The sequence below is a fragment of the Aegilops tauschii genome, chromosome 3 (genome assembly GCF_002575655.3).
Source record: "Aegilops tauschii subsp. strangulata cultivar AL8/78 chromosome 3, Aet v6.0, whole genome shotgun sequence".
Lineage (NCBI taxonomy): Eukaryota > Viridiplantae > Streptophyta > Magnoliopsida > Poales > Poaceae > Aegilops > Aegilops tauschii.
Window position 1 is genome coordinate 119501234 of NC_053037.3, and position 18950 is coordinate 119520183.

Genomic DNA, 18950 nt, shown 5'->3' on the forward strand with positions numbered 1-18950 from the left:
TCGAATAGTATTTCCTTCGCCACGGATATGTTTTCAGGTATTTTTTCACGAAATTTCACACGGGAGTAGATTGAGAACCCAGGTTTGATATGCCCAAATTTCAGATTTTTTTTGAAGTTTTTAATATTTTTTTAGTTTAATATTCGTATAGGGGTGTGGAGCACCCAGGAGCTCCTGTGTATTTTCCCTCCTGCCAGCTGCTATATACAACTGATTATTATGATGAAATTTCCATACATACATTCTTAACAATGATATCAAAACTAGACATTCACATTCTACACCTTACAAAAACATTCAGCATGTATCATTTGATAATAAAGTCATCGACGGTCTATATTTGAATATATTTCCGCAGTTAAAAAAATATATGTGCATGAATTCAAGTGATATCAATCTTTTTCAGAAATACAATTTTTAGGCATCTCAAAACGAACGTTTATAATCCTAATTCATGTTGGTGCGAGGATGAAAATTTTAGATGGCAAGCATGGCAATTTTCTGACAAAAAGTGAACTGTGGTGGATTTGCCATGCTCGCCAACTAAACTTGTCACCGTCGGCAAACATAATTTGTCATAAAAAGTTGTTTGATTTGCCCTGCCTAGAAATTTGACATTCGCTGGTTATGGAGGTCCATCTTATTTGGGTGTGACAATACACACATTTATTTTTATTTTTTAAGTTGACCTTGGCAAAATATATTTTTGGAGGCGCAGGAGCATATACTCCCTACTAGTATGTGGTATTGTAACTATACCCCCATTGCTTGACCTGAATCATACCGCGTGCTTGCTATTTGGGATCATGTGGAACTTGGAAGTTATCATGTACCACTAAAAAAATCTTAGAAACAAAATGGGCCATCTGTCCATTACTAATCGATTTATGGACCATCACTTCAATATGGTTGTTGGGTGGTATCAGCCATATAAGGAGCTGGAGCTTTGCTTTAGGACGCCGCTAACTGCCACACGTGTGGGTGTTAAGAGATCTGTCCACACGTTCTGTATGGTGCCTAAGAGGACCAGCCCACATACCTGTGTGTGGGCAAAACAACTAGCGTCCACACGCCTCTTTTTTCCCTTCCGGTCCCTCTTACACGCGTGCGTGTGGGCAAAATAGATAACGCCCACACGCACGGTACGTCAGGCCTCGTATCTCGTGGTCCCGCACGCCCCACGTGACACTTTACCGCGCGCCCGCAGTTGCCATGGGCCGGACCCTCGTCCATGTTCGTTTAAGTGCAGTTGCCATGTCGCTGAACTACGGTTGCCATGTTTGCTCAACTGCAGTTGCCATCTCAGGTCAAAGTTTCAGATTGCCTTTTTTGGACAACTACAGCTGTTGCCATGTGTGGTCTGGTCTACTGCAGTTGTCATGATTTCAAAACTTTAGGAGTTGCCATATACTAACACTAGGCTTGCCATGTAGCGATACAAAAAAAGGCATGGCAAAAAAACATGTTCGGGTAAAAGAGAGAGTTGCCATGTGCTCACAAGCACGCTAGGGCAGTTGCCATGTAAAAAGAAAGAGTTGCCATCTGCTTACGTGCACGCTAGGGCAATTTGCCATGTACCATGCAAAAAATATGGCAACTGACATGTTCAGGGTAAAAAAGAGAGAGTTGTCATCTTCTTGCAATCACACTAGGGCAGTTGTCATGTACACTGCAAAACGCATGGCAACTGGCAGCTTGGGTGTGGGAGAGGAGGCGGGCGTGTGGGCGAGATGGTAAACGCCCACACACTAGCCCTTGTGCGTGACTGAAAACTGGTGTGTGGGCGAACTGCTAAACGCCCACACACCGGCCCGTCCCTGTGGTAAAACGGATGTGTGGGCGACCTCTCTCACACACCACACACGTCTTGTCCTACGTGGCATACAAAATCAGTCAAAACGTGCCAAGATTCGTGCAGATACTGCTGGACAGCGATGAAGGTGTGTGGTTGAGATGGCTAACGTCCACACGCGTGGGATTTAATATTTCCGTTGCTTTATCAAGCGACTCCCCCTTTTAATCGCTGGTTCACATAGTAAAAGACCTATAGCATGATCATGACCGAACCTTTTCTCCCCGCATCATTTTCCGGGTGGGGACATCACAGAATCAAGAAAGAATCGTGCATCGTGATGTCAGTGACCGAGATTGGGATGGGCGGCACCTCGTGTAGTACTAGGAAGGAAGGAGTGGCAGTAGGTGCAAACATTTCTTGCTTGTGGGCCATGGGGGGTAATAGATGTGTGGCGCTGGTGATTTGCAGATGAGATCGCCGTGCAGCATTTGATCTGCGTAGCGTAATGCTGAAGGGTGGTTTTTATTATTTTCTATACCGTGTCTTTGGTCCTTGGCTTGTCCCCTTTTTATTGCTTGTTTGTGTATGAGTGTAGGAGGATTCAAGAAGTTGTTGGCACGTACATGTCTGTCTTTAACGAGATAACGATCTGTCGAGTAAAAATAACTTGGCCTATGTTGAGCTCTGTCAAAGAACGCTTTGCATAACGTGAAATTTGTGCGGGTGAAAAAGCATGGTCTAGTCGAATTCAAGTCATAGACTTGACATGAACGGAGACGATCTTCTCTTCGACTACGACATGCCTGTGATGATTTCGTCAATTTTAAAATTCGTTGGCTTAGATTTTGGGATGCTCATAGAAGTAGGATACGTGTGTGCGCACGTTCATAAAGATGAGTGTTCGCGTGTGTAAGCGTCTGCTTTTCTATTGTGTTTCTTACAAAAAGTTGGGGTTAAGTTTGGATGGGGTTTCCTTTATCTTCTTCATTTTTAGCCGATACAAAAGCTTTATATTTTCATTAAGTAATTGGACTACCTTTTTCTATTTTTTCGGGAAACTTTTGATTTATTCATCTTCAATCATGGCAGTATAACGAACATCAGAAATAATAAAAAGTTACATTCAGATTCGTGGACCACCTAGCGACGACTACAAGCACTGAAGCGAGCCAAAGTCGCGCTGCCGTCATCACCCCTCCCTCGCCGGAGCCAGGCACAACTTGTTGTAGTAGACGCTCGGCAAGTCGTTGTGCTAAGGCCCTATAGACCAACGCACCAGAACAACAACCGCCGCCGATGAAGAGAAATTTAGATCGGAAGAATCCAATCTGAAGATAGAACAAAAACGAATAAAAACCAGATCCGAGCAGATCCACCAAAGACAACCACCGATTGAATCCCGCGAGATCCGCCGAAGACACACCTCCACGCGCCCTCCAACGATACTAGACGCACCACCGGGACAGGGGCTTGGCAGTGAGAACATTATTCCATCTTCAGGGAGTCGCTGCCGTCTCGTTTTGCTGAGCAGGACAAAAACCCTAACAAAACTTAAAGAAGCACCTAAAAATGGAGCCCTCCCGCCGGCAAGGGCGAGGATCCACCACGCACCCATGGCCATAAGGCCACAGGAGACGTGGCAGATCGGCGGCGCCACCGCCCGACGGGAGGCAGAAATCCTAACCGCCTTTCCTTAGGAGGAGAGACGCATGAGACTTAATAGGACTATCTTTTTCTTAATACCCTTAACCCCTGGTTTTTGCTTATTCACCCATATTAATCGGTGTCAAGGCCATAATAAGGGTACAAACAAAATGATAACATTGTTGTGGTGTCACAGCTTGGCGGGCACAAATAAACCAAGCCACCCTTTCCATGTTGCACCGACAAGGTTGTCTTAGTCATCTCTCTAATTTCCATTGAAATATAATCAAAAGCTCTAATTTTTTAACTACATTTGAAAAATGGCTCACATTTTCTTCGGTATTAATATCTAAAGAGTAACCCATCAAGAATTCAAAGAGTAAATTCAACTATTTACCCTCTACTAGTTGTCAAAGAGTTTCAGCAGTTACTCGACTTAAACGGTGTTTCCTCCTTCTACCAATTGTGTGATATTCAGCGGTTGGCTCATGTGTCAGCTGGCTATCACACATATCACAACATATTGGAAAACATTTATAAGATTTAGAAATATTCATAAAATATATATCTCATCAGTTTTAACTCTATGTTAAGTAATATTGTTCAAATAAGGTTCTGGATTATCATAGATTTAGCACATTTATTTTTCTATTATTGGTTATGAAATTTGAACTAATTACATTTTTAGTATATTTAAATATTGGACGGAAATAGTTATTAAAATTATAAACCCTTTTGGAGCATTTTTTATTTATCATACTTCATTAAGAGAAACTTTTGATGTGGCATCCATGTTATATCCAAACCAGAGGCCGCCTTGTTTGGTCCAGGATTTATTTGTAAAGAGTAAGTAGCACACACATGGGCTTAAAACATAACACAAATCTGAAGTCATGTATAAGTTTTGAAGTACATACTTGTGCAGTATAGCCGCCGCCTCCTCCTCCTAAAAAAAGCTAGTGTTCCCGTCTCTCGCAGGCGCACCGCATGTCCGCCTCGTCTCCGGTGGCCCTAGGGCCATGGGGGCGCGGTGAATCCTGGCAAGGGCCGGCGGGAGGGCTCCGATTTTAGTTGTTCATTTCAGTTTTATTAGGGTTTGTGTCCTGCTCAGAAAGACGAGAAGGCGGCGTCTCCCTAAAGATGGAATAAAGGTCTCCTCGCCTAGCCCCCGTTCTGGTGGTGCATCTAGCATCGTTGGTGGGCGTGCGGAGGTGTGTCTCCAGTGGATCTATCTTTGATGGATTTGCTCGGATCTTATCGTTGCTCGTCTACGTTCATGTGTCTTCGATTTGGATCCTTCCAATCTACGTTATTCTTCATCGGCGACGGTTGTTGTTCTGGTGTGGTTGTCCTATGGGGCCTTAGCACGACGACTTCATGACTGTCTACTACAACAAGTTGTGCCTGACTCCAGTGATGAAGGGACGATGACGGCGGCACAGATGGATTTTGGTGTCCCTTAAAAAATTTAAGGGTCGATCGAACTTTATGGGATCTGCTAGGGACCGTTTTTTGGACCAAAACTGTAAATGCCGAATTTTTTACGGGTTTGGCCGCTTTTAAGGGGACTGCTAGAGATGCTCTTGGAGGTATTTTTAGCTTCCACCATTTTTCGTTATTAACAGGAACATCGATATGAGTCATCGCATCGTATAAGAACTTAACTAAGAAACTATCGTTTTGATGTAGTTTTCATGTAAACTTGTCTGGCTCGCTTGTCAGTTGAATGTCCTCCAGACGAGTAATTCATTCCATGCTACTAGGCAAGGGACAAAGAAATCCCGACAAAAAGAAATATTAGGGGTTTTCTTGTCCCAAAACTTGTTTGATCGTGACAAAATTATGTCTGACAATCCTGTACAAGTTAGGGTACTGCACCATAACTGGGGTGGCGCCTAGCCAGGCATCTTCCTAGAATCGAACCTGAGAAGCATCCCTAGCTGAGAAAGTACCAGATTGAAAAAAGAATTCCTTGGCCTTCATGACACCATACCAAAAGTGAACCACCGGGTTTCCAATGAACTTGAGAATGGCTTTGGACCCCACGTATTTGTTACAAATGATTTCCCATTCTCAGTGAGTAATCTGTAAACCCATTTACTCATAAGAGCGATGCTTTTAATCTCAAGATCTTGAATCCAAGGCCCCCTTGACTTTTAGGGTGTGATGTCTACTATGCAACCTTCTTCTTGTAGACTCGTGTTGGGCCTCCAAGCGCAGAGTTTTGTAGGACAGTAGCAATTTTCCCTCAAGTGGATGATCTAAGGTTTATCAATCCGTGGGATGCGTAGGATGAAGATGGTCTCTCTCAAACAACCCTGCAACCAAATAACAAAGAGTCTCTAGTGTCCCCAACACACCCAATACAATGGTAAATTGTATAAGTGCACTAGTTCGACGAAGAGATGGTGATAGAATCGTAATATGGATAATAGATATAGGTTTTTGTAATCTGAAAATATAAAAACAGCAATGTAACTAGTAGTAAAAGTGAGCAAAAACGGTATTGCAATGCTTGAAAACAAGGCCTAGGGTTCATACTTTCAATAGTGCAAAGTCTATCAATAATAATAACATAATTAAATCATATGACAATCCCTTAATGTGCAACAAAGAATCACTCCAAAGTTTCTATCAGAGAACGTAGGACGGAAACGTGCATGAACCCCCTATGCATAGATTACCCTAATGTCACCTCGGGAATCCGCGAGTTGAGTGCTAAAACATACATCAAGTGGATCAATAGAACATCCATTGTCACCACAGATATCCCATCGCAAGACATACATCAAGTGTTCTCAAATCCAATACTCAGCTCAACATAACGAAACCTCAAAGAGAAAGACTCGGTTCATCACAAGAAGGTAGAGAGGGAGAAACACCATATGATCCAACTATAGTAACAAAGCTCGCGGTACATCAAGATTGTGCCGAATCAAGAACACGAGAGAGAGAGAGAGAGAGAGAGAGAGAGAGATCAAACACATAGCTACTGGTGTTGGGAAACGTTGCATGGAATACAAAAAAAATTCTATGCACACGCAATATCTATCCATGGAGATGCATAGCAAAGTGAGGGGAGAGTGTGTCTACGTACCCTCGTAGACCGTAAGCGAAAGCGTTTGACAACGCGGTTGATGTAGTCGAACTTCTTTGCGTTCCAACCGATCGAGCACCGAACGTACGGCACATCCGCGTTCAGCACACGTTTAGCTCGATGACGTCCTCCGCCCTCTTGATCCAGCAAGACGGCGAGGTAGTGGATGAGTTCCGGCAGCACAATGGCGTGGTGACGGTGATGGTGAAGTGATCTCTGCAGGGCTTCGCCTAAGCACTACGGAAATATGACCGGGGGTCTAAACGGTGGAGGGAGGCGCCGCACACGGCTAGGCAATTGTCTCTTGTGTGCTAGGCGCCCCCTCCCACATATATAAGGGTGGAGGGAGGGAGGAGCAGCCAAGGGGGCGCTCAAGTAGGGGGAATCCTACTTGGGGTCTCTCCCAGGCCGCGCCCCCCTTTCCTTATTTGGAGCGCTGGAGGAAGGAAGGAGGAGGTGCCCCCCTTTCCTTTCTCTCCTGAGGAGGGAAAGGCAGGAGGGGCCACCCCTCCCCTTTCATTCCCCTTAGGTATGGCCAGCCATGGGAGGGGCGTGCTAGCCCCCTTGTGGGCTGGTCTGTCCCCTCCTTTGGCCCATAAGGCCCATATCTTCCCGGCGGGTGCCCGGAACCCCTTCTGGTGACCCGATACTTCCCGGTATGTCCCAAAACACTTCCGGTGTCCAAATACCATCATCCTATATATCAATCTTTACTTCTCGACCATTTCGAGACTCCTCGTCATGTCTGTGATCTCATCTGGGACTCCAAAGAACATTCGGTCACGAAAACATATAACTCATATAACACTATATCGTCAACGAACGTTAAGCGTGCGGACCCTACGGGTTCAAGAACTATGTAGACATGACCGAGACACCTCTGCGGTCAATAATCAATAGCGGAACCTGGATGCCCATATTTGTTCCTACATATTCTACGAAGGTTTTTATCGGTCGAACCGTTATGACAACATACGTAATTCCCTTTGTCTATCGGTATGTTACTTGCCGAGATTTGATTGTCGGTATCTTCATACCTAGTTCAATCTCGTTACCGGCAAGTCTCTTTACTTGTTCCGTAATACATCATCTTGCAACTAACTCATTAGTCACTTTGCTTGCAAGGCTTCTTATGTTGTGTATTACCGAGAGGGCCCAAAGATACACTACAAAAAAGACACATCCGTGACATTTTGGGCCGAACAATTTTTTTTGTCATGCCTATGACACTTCTATGACGATAATTGTGACAAAACCCAGTATCATCATAGATGTGGTGGGCTCCTACTTCTATGACAAAAAATCATGACAAAAATGGGCTTTTCGTCCTAGGCGGGCCGGAGACGCAGCTACATGACATTCTTTGGGTCGTCCATGACGGGAAAAAACGTGGTAGAAGCGAGGGCGAGGAAAATATCAGGGAGTTCCCGGTTACGGTGCGTGGTCGGGGGCCGAGCGATGCGCGTTTCTCTCGTACGTACGCGCGTGTGCGAGGCATTGCGCTCTAACTGAACCCGAGCGAGGCGTTGGGCTCTAACTGAACCTGAGCGATTGCACTACAGGCTACGCGTTACTGAACCCGAGCGATCGATCGATCCCTTGCTGTTAACTGAACCCGAGTGATTCCTTCGCTACTGCTGCTAACTGAAGCCGATCGATGCTACCTCTAGATGAACGGTGAGCGTTGTTGGGGGGTTGGATGAACAGGACCCTGTGGTAGTAGAGGCAGTTGCCGCTGGATGAACAGGACCCCGATCGAGCCGGTTGGGGGTGGATGAACAGGACCCCGTGGAGGGCTGGATGAACAGGACCCCGTGGAGGGCTGGATGAACAGTAGCCGGTGGAGGACTGGATGAACAGTAGCCCGTGGAGGGGTGGTTGAACAGGACCCCATGGAGAGGGCTGGTTGAACAGTAGCCGGTGGAGGAGCGCGCGGTGGAGGCTGGATGAACAGGAGCCCGTGGATGAATAGACAGGTGGAGGCTGGAGGAGGTCGACGGTGGATGAACAGTAGCCCGTGGAGGCTGGAGGAGGTCGACGGTGGAGATGAACAGTATCCCGTGGAGTCCCGTTTTGCTGTACGCCACACCCCTCCCGATGAACAGGACCCCCGTTTCGACCGTAGTGCTCCAACACAAGTCCGTTTCATCCGTTTTGCGGTACGCCACACCCCTCCCGATCAACATGACCCCGTTTCCACCGTAGGAGGTCCAAGAGAAGGCCATTTCTTTTGTTTTGCGGTATGCCAGACCCCTCCCGATGAACAGGATCCCATTTCGACCGTGGTCGGTCGAACACAAGGCCGTTTCCTCCGTTCTGCGGTATGCCAGACCTCGTTTCCATCGGCTGTTCCGTCCAAGCCGGTTAGCTCCCAATGAACAGCACGCGTTCCGTTGCCTCTCGATGAACACGACGCATTCCATTGCCTCCCCATGAACACGATGCCGATGCAGTTTCTCCGTTCCGACCCAGCCCTGTACACGAGCCCTAGCCGTACGTATGCGTGAGTAGGCGTTCGTGACCCCGCCCGTATGTACGTACGTGGCCGTATTTTTGGCGTGTGGCTGTATGTACGTGTACACGGTTTAGACGGGACAGCCTGAACTGCTACGTGGGGGGCTCTACTATGACATGTGCCACTACTTACTCGGCCACGGTTCCACCTCTGCACGGTTCATACTTGCAGAGAGACTGATCGACCAGTATGTATGTACATGTTCCGACAATACAGACAACTTTACGTACGCTTCGACCGGGTGGGTCCCAGTTGTCAGGGAGGATAAGGATGCACTTCCTTGCGTGCGAAGATATAGCTGCTGGGTCCCAGCTGTCAAGGGGGATATTTTTCTTGCCCGCAATAAGGATGCACTTCCTTGCGTGCGAAGATGTAGCTGGTGGGTCCCAGCAGTCAGGGGGAGAAAACATTATATTTCAGGGTAAAAAGGATGCAATTGCATGCATGTGTCCATGGGCGTGGTGCGTCCCCACTGCCAGCCTCTCACGTATAGTCATCTTCCGATGACTCCCGTTTGTTGACCACGTTGACCACACCCTGCCGAGCGCACCAAGGCTGGGGGACGACGGCGAGGCCCCAGACTGGAATGACCCGGAGATGGGGAAGACGCAGCAGTGGAGTCGCAGATGAAGAGGAGTGGGAAACTTGACTGGTTCGGGTGCGCGGCAGCACTGCCGCCCACGGGAGACAGGAGCAAGAACAGAGGTTGAAGAAGGAGTACGACTGTTGGATTAACATCCAACGGTCCAGCTACTAGAATCATTTGTTGATTAAGTTGACAAAGCCCTACGTACACGTCCGCTTAGTAGGCCCACAAGTCAGCCACCAAATCTGACGGGTCCCAGCTGTCAACGGGAGGAATAGTTTTTTCGCATAACAAGGAGGCACTTTCTTCCGTGTGAAGATACAGCCGGTGGGTCCTAACTGTCAGGGGGAGGAAACATTTTTTCAGCTTAATAAGGAGGAACTTTCCTTGCGTGCGACCATGGACCTCGCGGGTCCCAGCCGTCAGGCTCTCCACGTACAGTCCTCTTCCGATGACTCTCGTTTGTTGACCACGCCGTGCCGAGCGCAGCGAGGCGGTGGACGACGGCGAGGCCCCGGAAGGGAACGACCCGAAGATGGGAAGACGTGGCAGTGGAGTCGCAGATTGAGAGGAGTACAAGGGTTATAACTGGTTCTGGTGCAGCGTGGGGCTGCAGTCGGTGGAGAATAACAGGAGGTGTGGAGGGGTGGAGGGATAGCCTGGCCGGCGGTGGGGTAGCACTTCGCAGCGATGCGTGCTAAACAGAGCCGCTAGCCACCGGAGGCCGGACCAGGCGGTCCCGGCAACGCTGGAGAAAGAAGACGAGATATTGAAGGTGCATGCCGGCCGTTGGATATAAATCCAATGGCTGTGGATCTCATAATCATTTGTTGACCAAGTTGACAACGCCCTACGTAGGCTTCGACCTATTGGCCCACATGTCAGCCTGCAAAAATGTGGCATATATTTAACCCATGTTTTCTAGAATGTACAGTCCATTTGCTGGGCTGGGTGAACAAATAATTTCGCGTCAATGCTGCCCATTTAATATTTTCTAAGAAATCCCAGTCCATTTGCACTTTCTTGAAATACACGAATTAGCTGGGCTCGTTCTATATATAATGTTAGGTTAGAAGGAGCAATTAATATCAAAAAGTAAACCGGAGCGACACATTTATATATATATAAAATTAACAAATTAGCAAGTTATTGCTCAAAATAAAAATGAGTGTGTTATTATTACATCGGTCCTTAAAATCTTCGCAAGCTTTTGTACGCAATCACTAGGATTGTCCTACCTGTGAGTCAAAAACAACCAGGATTTTCCTTGCCAACTTCTGTTAAACATTACTTTTATAAGTTAATAACACGTGGGATGTTTTTATAATGTATATATAAGTCTCTATAAAATATACGATAATAATAATAATATAAATATATATAATGTGGCTAGAAGGGAAAACATAAATTGGACACAACATTATTATTCTTATATATAGAAAAACAGAACAGAGATCTGCGTTTTATTAAAAAAATACATTGGGTTGCCGATCTTTAAGAAAAAGTAAAACCTATGCTGGGAGGCCCATAGGCCGGTATGGACCTCAAAAACTAAGTTGAAACCACTGTCTCTGTATGTCGTGGGCTAGGCATACCTAGGCCTAGCTGATACTTGTTCGCCCTCTGGAAAAAATGGTACCAGCTAGATCCCCGAGCGAACTGGATTAAAGAGGGGGCCGGCGGCACGACTGAAGAAGCACATCAGACGCGATTTTTTCTTCAGTGGATGGCTCTCGATGGCGTTTTTTTACTTGCCTCTGCACCATACAACTTGTATTTTAGCCTCCCAGTCCGTGGTGGACCAGCAGCCCATTTGCTGGGCGGGCCAACCTACAGAAACCAACACTCGATTTTTCATCAAGCCCCCAAAACAACGCAATACTATGCTTGTTTTGAGGCCGAAAACATTACAATAGGGGTTGAGCGGGGGAGGGGGCAAGACAGAGCAAAAAATATTAATTAGAGCTGATGTGCCGTTGCTACCCTAACAAAGCAGGTGCAATTCTTCTCGGGAAGAAGGTGTGTCGTTGACACCCACACGTCACAAATCCCACAGTAGACATACTAACAAGTTCACACACAAATACAACAGAACAGGTAAACATTCGTATCAAACTCAGGTTCACAGGACACGTTCATATTCATAGCCAACATTCACAATCAACAACTCAAAAGATTCATATATACACAAGTTCAACATGTCTATGGATCCGAATGATTGATAGATCACACGACAATATTCATAGATAATTCACAAAAAGATTCAGATATACACATGTTCAGTATGTTTATGCAACCAAATGATTGAGATCACAGCCAATATCATCCATGGACGAACTTTAATTACCTAGGGTACAAAATGGTAAATGGTGTTCAGTCGGAGGTATTTCTTGCTAAAATTAATGCTTGTACGAGTAAACTTTCGAGTACATAAGAGGCAGCACAGACAATCTGAATTTTGCTTGTAGGTTTATCCTCAAATAGTGGCCTCGTGCCGAGGGAGGTTTGAGCAACTTGGCCACTACTTTCATCCAACTAGTTGACTGGCTCATCTTGGTCCTGTAGCTCGCCAAAATTCTACATTGCAGACAAGAAAGGAGGCGGTTGAGAAAATGAACCACCCAAATTTTTTGTGCAGTTCAACTGAAATGGAGCATCCCTGGCGTGCAGGCTGATTAAGTGCCAGATGAATATACGCGTTTTTTTGGGCTATGCGCCAAGCAATATTTTTGGCGTTCACTCTCCTAATACTTGGAGTTTGACAACTGGTTGACGCCGGTTGATACTCGAATGAATATAGTCACTTCTTCTTGTCAACATCGATGCTTGTCTGAGTGAACTTTGGAGTACATAGCAGCAGCATAAGTATCTGTCCATCTGATCTTTTTGTGCAGTTCTACTGAAATCATCCAATGTAATGATTTGCCATGTATCATAGGTTGCAAAACTTTAACGTGCAAAGATAAAGGAGTTTCTCATGACAGTAGCACGATACAAATAGAGATGACAACAAACTAATATGGATGAAGGCCTTAGGCCAGTACCAACCTGAGCAAAAAAGCTTATTCATGTAGTCCCAGAAGAGATGATAAAGCACTCACTGGAATCACTCAATAGTATATATTTTTGTGCACTTAAAATGTATGGTTGAAATCACTCTTGTTTACCAGTGCTGAGATTATATCGAAAGATTATCAAGAACTTCCAGCAGAGTTAAAGCACTGGCTGGGATACAGTTCATTGTATTGTCTTGTGTAGTTCCACTAAAATGTATGATTGGCACAACATGATCCCTGTTTGCACAAGTAGGAACAAGGTGAAACCTTCATTAGTTTAGTGAGAAAGGATAGAAAGACATTAGCATATTACTCTAACAGTAGCATCAAATTCATGATGGACAATACGCAGAAGTGGAAGGGCTCCCTGGAGGATCGTCTCACATGTAAGGTAGAGGTTGCCGGAGCCCTTGAATGGCCTCGACTGAGGCCTCGACTTCAGCAAGATCACCTTGGCACTATTTATTCTTCTTCCTCTTCCTCTTCATGCTCTGTTTCTCTTTCTCCTCACCAGTTGGTGAAACCAAGTACATGATTGACCTTCTATTTGAGAATTGGTTTTGTCAGTGAGGGAGTACAAGTGTACTAGTAAACAATAGCATTATTTTCTCATGGCAGTCGCAAAATAGAGATGAACATGTGCATTAAATATTATTCTTACCTAAAGGAAGGTTATGGTGCCAATATGGATGATGAGGATTGGAACACAAATCTCCCTTTGTGCAGTTCTGCCGAAATGAACCAACTGTTCCATTCTGACATTCCAGTTAAACAGCACAAAAGTCACTTCTTTTAAGAAGTGTTTTGTGTAGTGCACCAAAAGGTCACAACATCAACCAGGTGAAATTGATACCCCTGTTTGCACAAAAAGCTACAGAGGAAACAGTCGGAGTCTCAAACAATCACAGGCAAAAACATTTGGCTAAACTTGTCATGGCTTATAACAGTGGCATGGCTTCAATTTACCAGGGGCATTAGATTAAGAACAACTAAATATTTGGTATAAGGGCATGGGACAGTGGGTGCACCAACAGTCCAGCACCATATACCTAAACCGGGGCATAAAGTGGTGATTCAGAGTTTGTTGCCCCGAGAAACAAACATCCAAGAAACATATCTGGGTTGGTCCCATTTTTGTTCACTCTAGACACCTACTCCTATGTGTGGATAGCAAATCTAGTCCTGGTCATACCACTGTGTACAACGTTTCCCCTGTATTTCCCTTTTCGACCAAGAGACCGGTTGGATGACTAATCTGTACTACTTTCACCCCCTTTCCTTCCTATTTGTACCAAGTCCGATGTACATACTAAATTCACCCACCACCACTTTATTTCTTGTTTGAACCAAGTACATGATTCGACTCCATGAAGTAGCTTTACCTCTAACAATAGAAGAAAAAAATATGCGTCATTGGATCATCCGATCGAGAGGGGCTGAGAGGTAGAAAACGATGCACATGTTGTGACGTAGCGAGCTGGGGAAGTAGAGCTAGGGCGGTTTCGAAGGAAGATATACCTAAAGGTCGTCGAGATGTAGATAGGTGGGCGGCGGGAGGCCAGGTCCGCCCACACTAGGGCAACGACGAAGGGATCAGAGGACCTCCCGTGCCGGCGCTCGGCCAGAGATAATGGTGTGGCCGACAGTGGGTCTCCTCCCTCGCTATCGACGACGGCCTAAACGCTGCCCTTCCTCCCCTTCACCGGCGGAGGGGGATACGTCCGGATCTGTAACCGGGAGTGAGGATAGAAAGACATTGTTTTTTGAAGGGAGAAAGACAGTGTTACCACTGCTATCTTGTTTAGATCTGGAGAGGATGAGTGTGTGTGAATAGAGCAACCCTAGTAAGCAAGCGCGGAGGCTCCGGCCTATATATACGTAGTGGGGTAGTTTTCCTTTTTCACTCCATCAAAACAATAGTTTAAAATTGTGTACGTGCCAGGTCACCGTTTTTTGAGTTGTTGATTGTTTTTTGAGATAGCTACCCACTTATTCCAAGTGGTGTTACGGATTGCCAGGTCACACTTTGTATCGTTCAAGTCTGGTACAAGACCCTCGATTAAATGAACAACCACCCCCTCGTAAAATTTGTGAACAAGCCCACGGCTAAAATTATCAGAAACGTGGGCTGCCCCAACATGCATTATTTATGTGGGAGTATCCTCAAAACAAAATGTGAGAGTAGAATATTTATTGGGCCCCTTTGTAATTGGTGCTAAATTTTGACCAAAGATTTAAGTGACAAAATGTTAGTGCATGTTAACAAAAATTATATCGTTTGATTCGTATTTGAACATAGTTTTCAATGATGTAATTTTTTGTGACATGCATGAATATTTGGTTAGTTAAATTTATAGTCAAAATTTGGCAAGGTGCATTAAATCAACACATGCAAGTATCAAAAGGAGAGTCACGGCATGCATGCATGCGTTGTAATTAATGCATCGGTAAACACAAATTATTAAAATATATCGAGTGCAGTGCTTTGATGTGTCGCGTCAACTCTTACAACAAGAAGTTTGATTACTACAACGCCCTCTCGCCTTAACCGCACCTGCCTTTGGCTGCATGACAGGTGGGCCACCCACCTGTTGGGCCCACCTGTCATACGAGCAAAGGCAGGAGCAGTAAGTCAATGAAGCCGCATCCCTCCCTCGCCCATGAGCATTGTGGCTGGCAGGACTAGGAGAAGCTTTCGCTACACGCTCTCCCTCCCGCACGCGGTGGACATGCAGCAGTTCATTCAGTGTTAGATGGCCAGAAGCATACTGTAGTACTCCTCCACCGCAGTAGTACTCCATCATTGTTCGACTTCCCGAAGAGGCGAAGAGCCAAGCGCAGCCCGGATGCTCGTGTGGCAGTTTTGGGGCTGTTTGGATTGTGACTATGTTTGCCATACATTGCTAAAATATTTTTGCTACACTTGCCATACTTGCCTAACTTGAGTTGCTCAAATTGTTAGCCACACTTTGGCTTGGCTAAGGGAATCTTGCCACACTTTTTGTGTCTATGACATGTGGGGGTTCACTTCTCATAAAAAAAATTCTTGCCTTAAGTGTGGCTAGAATCAAACACCCACCTAACTTGGTCAAACTTGCCTAAGATGAGGTGTGGCAAAGTGTGGCAAGATGTGGCTGGCAACCAAACAGCCCCGATGTGTAGAGTAGTCTAGGATAGTGTGTACCGTGCCTGTAAGCTTAAAATCGTTGGGGTCGGCTCCATGCTTTTTTTGATTAAAATAATCTTCTGGCCCTACCTGTCATCCCGGTGATTTTAGTTTGCATGCTCATCTGGTCAAGTCATGAATATATATTTTAATTTGTGGTGGGATAAATGTTAGAGGTTGCAGCAAATATATTGTACATTGCGGGTCTTTCAGCCAAGTTTAGAGGCAACCATGTGGGGCCAGTGCTATGATGTGTCGCGTCAACTCGTACAACGAGGAGAAGCTTGATTTTACTACTACACGCCTTCTCCCTCGCCCATGCGCGCGGTGGCTCACAGATGAGGATAGGCTTTAGCTTAGGCTGGTCGTAATGGAATACTAGTATCATGCATATGATACTAGTGTATGATACTACACATCCATAGTGCATAGTATCATATGTTAGTATCATCGATGACTTCATTTATTAGCATGCATGACACATAGTAGTACAATATTTAATATGATACGGTATCATGATATGATACTCAACCCTTTCTTTCTTCATTTACTTCTATGCCACCTCATCAAATTTGCCTAGTTGGCATGCATGATACTCCCTCCGTTCCTAAATATTTGTCTTTTTAGATATTTCAAATGGACTACCACATACAGATGTATATACATATTTTAGAGTGTAGATTCACTCATTTTGCTTCGTATGTAGTCACTTGTTGAAATCTCTAGAAAGACAAATATTTAGGAACGGAGGGAGTACTTCCTATGATACTCCTATTACAACTAGCCTTATAGAGTACTACAACAAGCTATCCCTCCCGCACGCGGTGGACGGACATGCAGCAGTGGATTTGATACTGTAGAAGTAGTAGTAACATCATTCTCGTCTTCTCGAAGAGGCGAAGAGCCAAGCGCAACCCAAACATGGCAGTTGCGAACGCTCGCCATAGTGTGTTTGGTTGCATTCTCATCTCAGCATAGTTGTTCCCTCTTCCTGCATGCTCATCCCAGCACCCCTCTTCATGCATGGTCTTCTCATGCATGCTCCTATTGTTTTTGTGTTAAGCTAGTGTGGACTCATGCACCCTTCACACACCCTACCAAACACCCAAAAGTGGGTCGAGAAGGGCTTGGAGCATGCATATAGCCAGGCTCTTACATGAGAAAAAATTGCTATTTGAGCCCACTATTGTAGTACTACTTGCTAGTATAGCCCTATAAACCGGAAAGGAGTGTTTGCCTTTCTAGAGATTTCAACAAGTGACTAGACTAAACCCTAAATGAGTAGTACTAGAGCAAAATGAGTGAATCTACACCGTAAAGAAATGTGTAGTTCTCTCGTTTTCCTCTCCGCCTTGGTCGCGGTGCACAATATTGAGTAATCCTATATGACTAGCCGTTGTATCTACACGTAGGACATCAAAGCATCCAGGCCCGCGTGCCATCAACCAAATCACAGCGAGGTGCTATAGTCGAGACTCACCGGTCACCCCGGTGTGGCCGTCATGACCCGTCATATCACAAAACCCACACCTTTACCAGCAGTGGTAAAGTGGCCTCGAAGTTGGACTGGACGAAGCAACCATCATTTCACTAGAACGCTCGTTGAAGCCCTTTCTCCCCTTTCTTGAAGAAAACCTCACTCCAGGCTACTCACTTCTGCCATTTTTCTTCTGTACCGACGAAGGAAAGGTGGGCGAATCAGTGATGCTACTATATTTTCATTCCAAGAATCTTCTTTTTGCGAAGCACCGACCGATTCTCACAGCCTATTCTTCTCCCATTTTCATTGTGATTGTGGTTTCCTTTCGATTGCTTTTTGTTTGTCAGTTCATTGATGGATCCTGGAGCACTAGGCAAAGAGTTGCCGGTAGACAACCCTCTGGAGACAGTGCTCTCCAGGAAGCGAGCACCGACCAACGAGTTGACCATGTTGGCGGGCCAACCCATGGAGACGAAGAACTCCAAGAAACAAGCACTGGCCAAAGAGTTGACGACGTTGGCGGACGAACTCCTCAAAGAAAGTTGGAAGAACAGCAAGGGCCCCATCGTGCCTACCCCAAAAACTCTAACGGCCACCTATGCGAGGCTCAAGGCCAAGTTTGACGAGATAGTCGCCGTTGAGAAGCAGTATTCCCATGGCAAGGTGATGGCCCCCATCAAGGACGAGGAGATGGCCCCCGGAGGGATGGGATCCCCCGGTGAGCTGCACAAGGTAAAAAATAATGGCTTACCATAGTTGTGGTTTTTGATTATGTGCAATGTGCTTGCTAATATGTTATGGTTGTGCAGGTGCCGGTGGACGTCCTTGATGATTCCGATGTCGCGGCCCGTCCTGTGGACAACGCCCCAGAGATTGTTTTCGATGTCGCGGTCCGTCTTGTTGGCATCGCCCCGGAGATCGATTCGATGCCGCTGTCCATCCTGTGGACATCGCCCCAGAGATCGATTCCCATGCCGCTGTCCGTGCTGTGGTCATTGCCCAAGAGATCGATTACAAGAAATAGTTGGTCGCGCTAATCCTTCAGGGTAGTTTGCATTGTGTTTAATTACCAGAACGATGCGTGTTATCAAACCATCTTAGGGCTGGTGCACTGTCTTGTGTGGGCGGTACTTGCTACATTTGTTTGATAGTGAGTCATGCGAACCCTCTCCAAGTTGTGGAAACAGATGTATCCTCACTAGCTTTTGATGTAATATATGACATGCTTAGATGTAAGTTTGGACTGTTTATCATATCAGCAGGGCTTGTTTGATGATTCTTGGTATTAGTAGGCTAGCTACTGTGCGAGCTATAGTACTTTCTGTCGTGGTTCTAAGCCTGACAGTGGAATGGGGGTAGGTATGAGGAGGCAAGATCCTAGCTATGGTCAAGTTGTACACACAAGATTTACGAGTTCAGGCCCTTTTCGGTGGAAGTAACAGCCCTACGTCTCGGTGCTCGGGAGCTTATTCGATTGGATTATGTGTGTGGAGTTACAGGGGGTGCGAACCCTTGTGCCTGAGGAGGGGGTGGCTTATATAGAGTTCGCCAGACCCCTCCGGCCCTCAGTTACACAGGGTTCAATGTACATAAAGATAGGACGTTACTGAT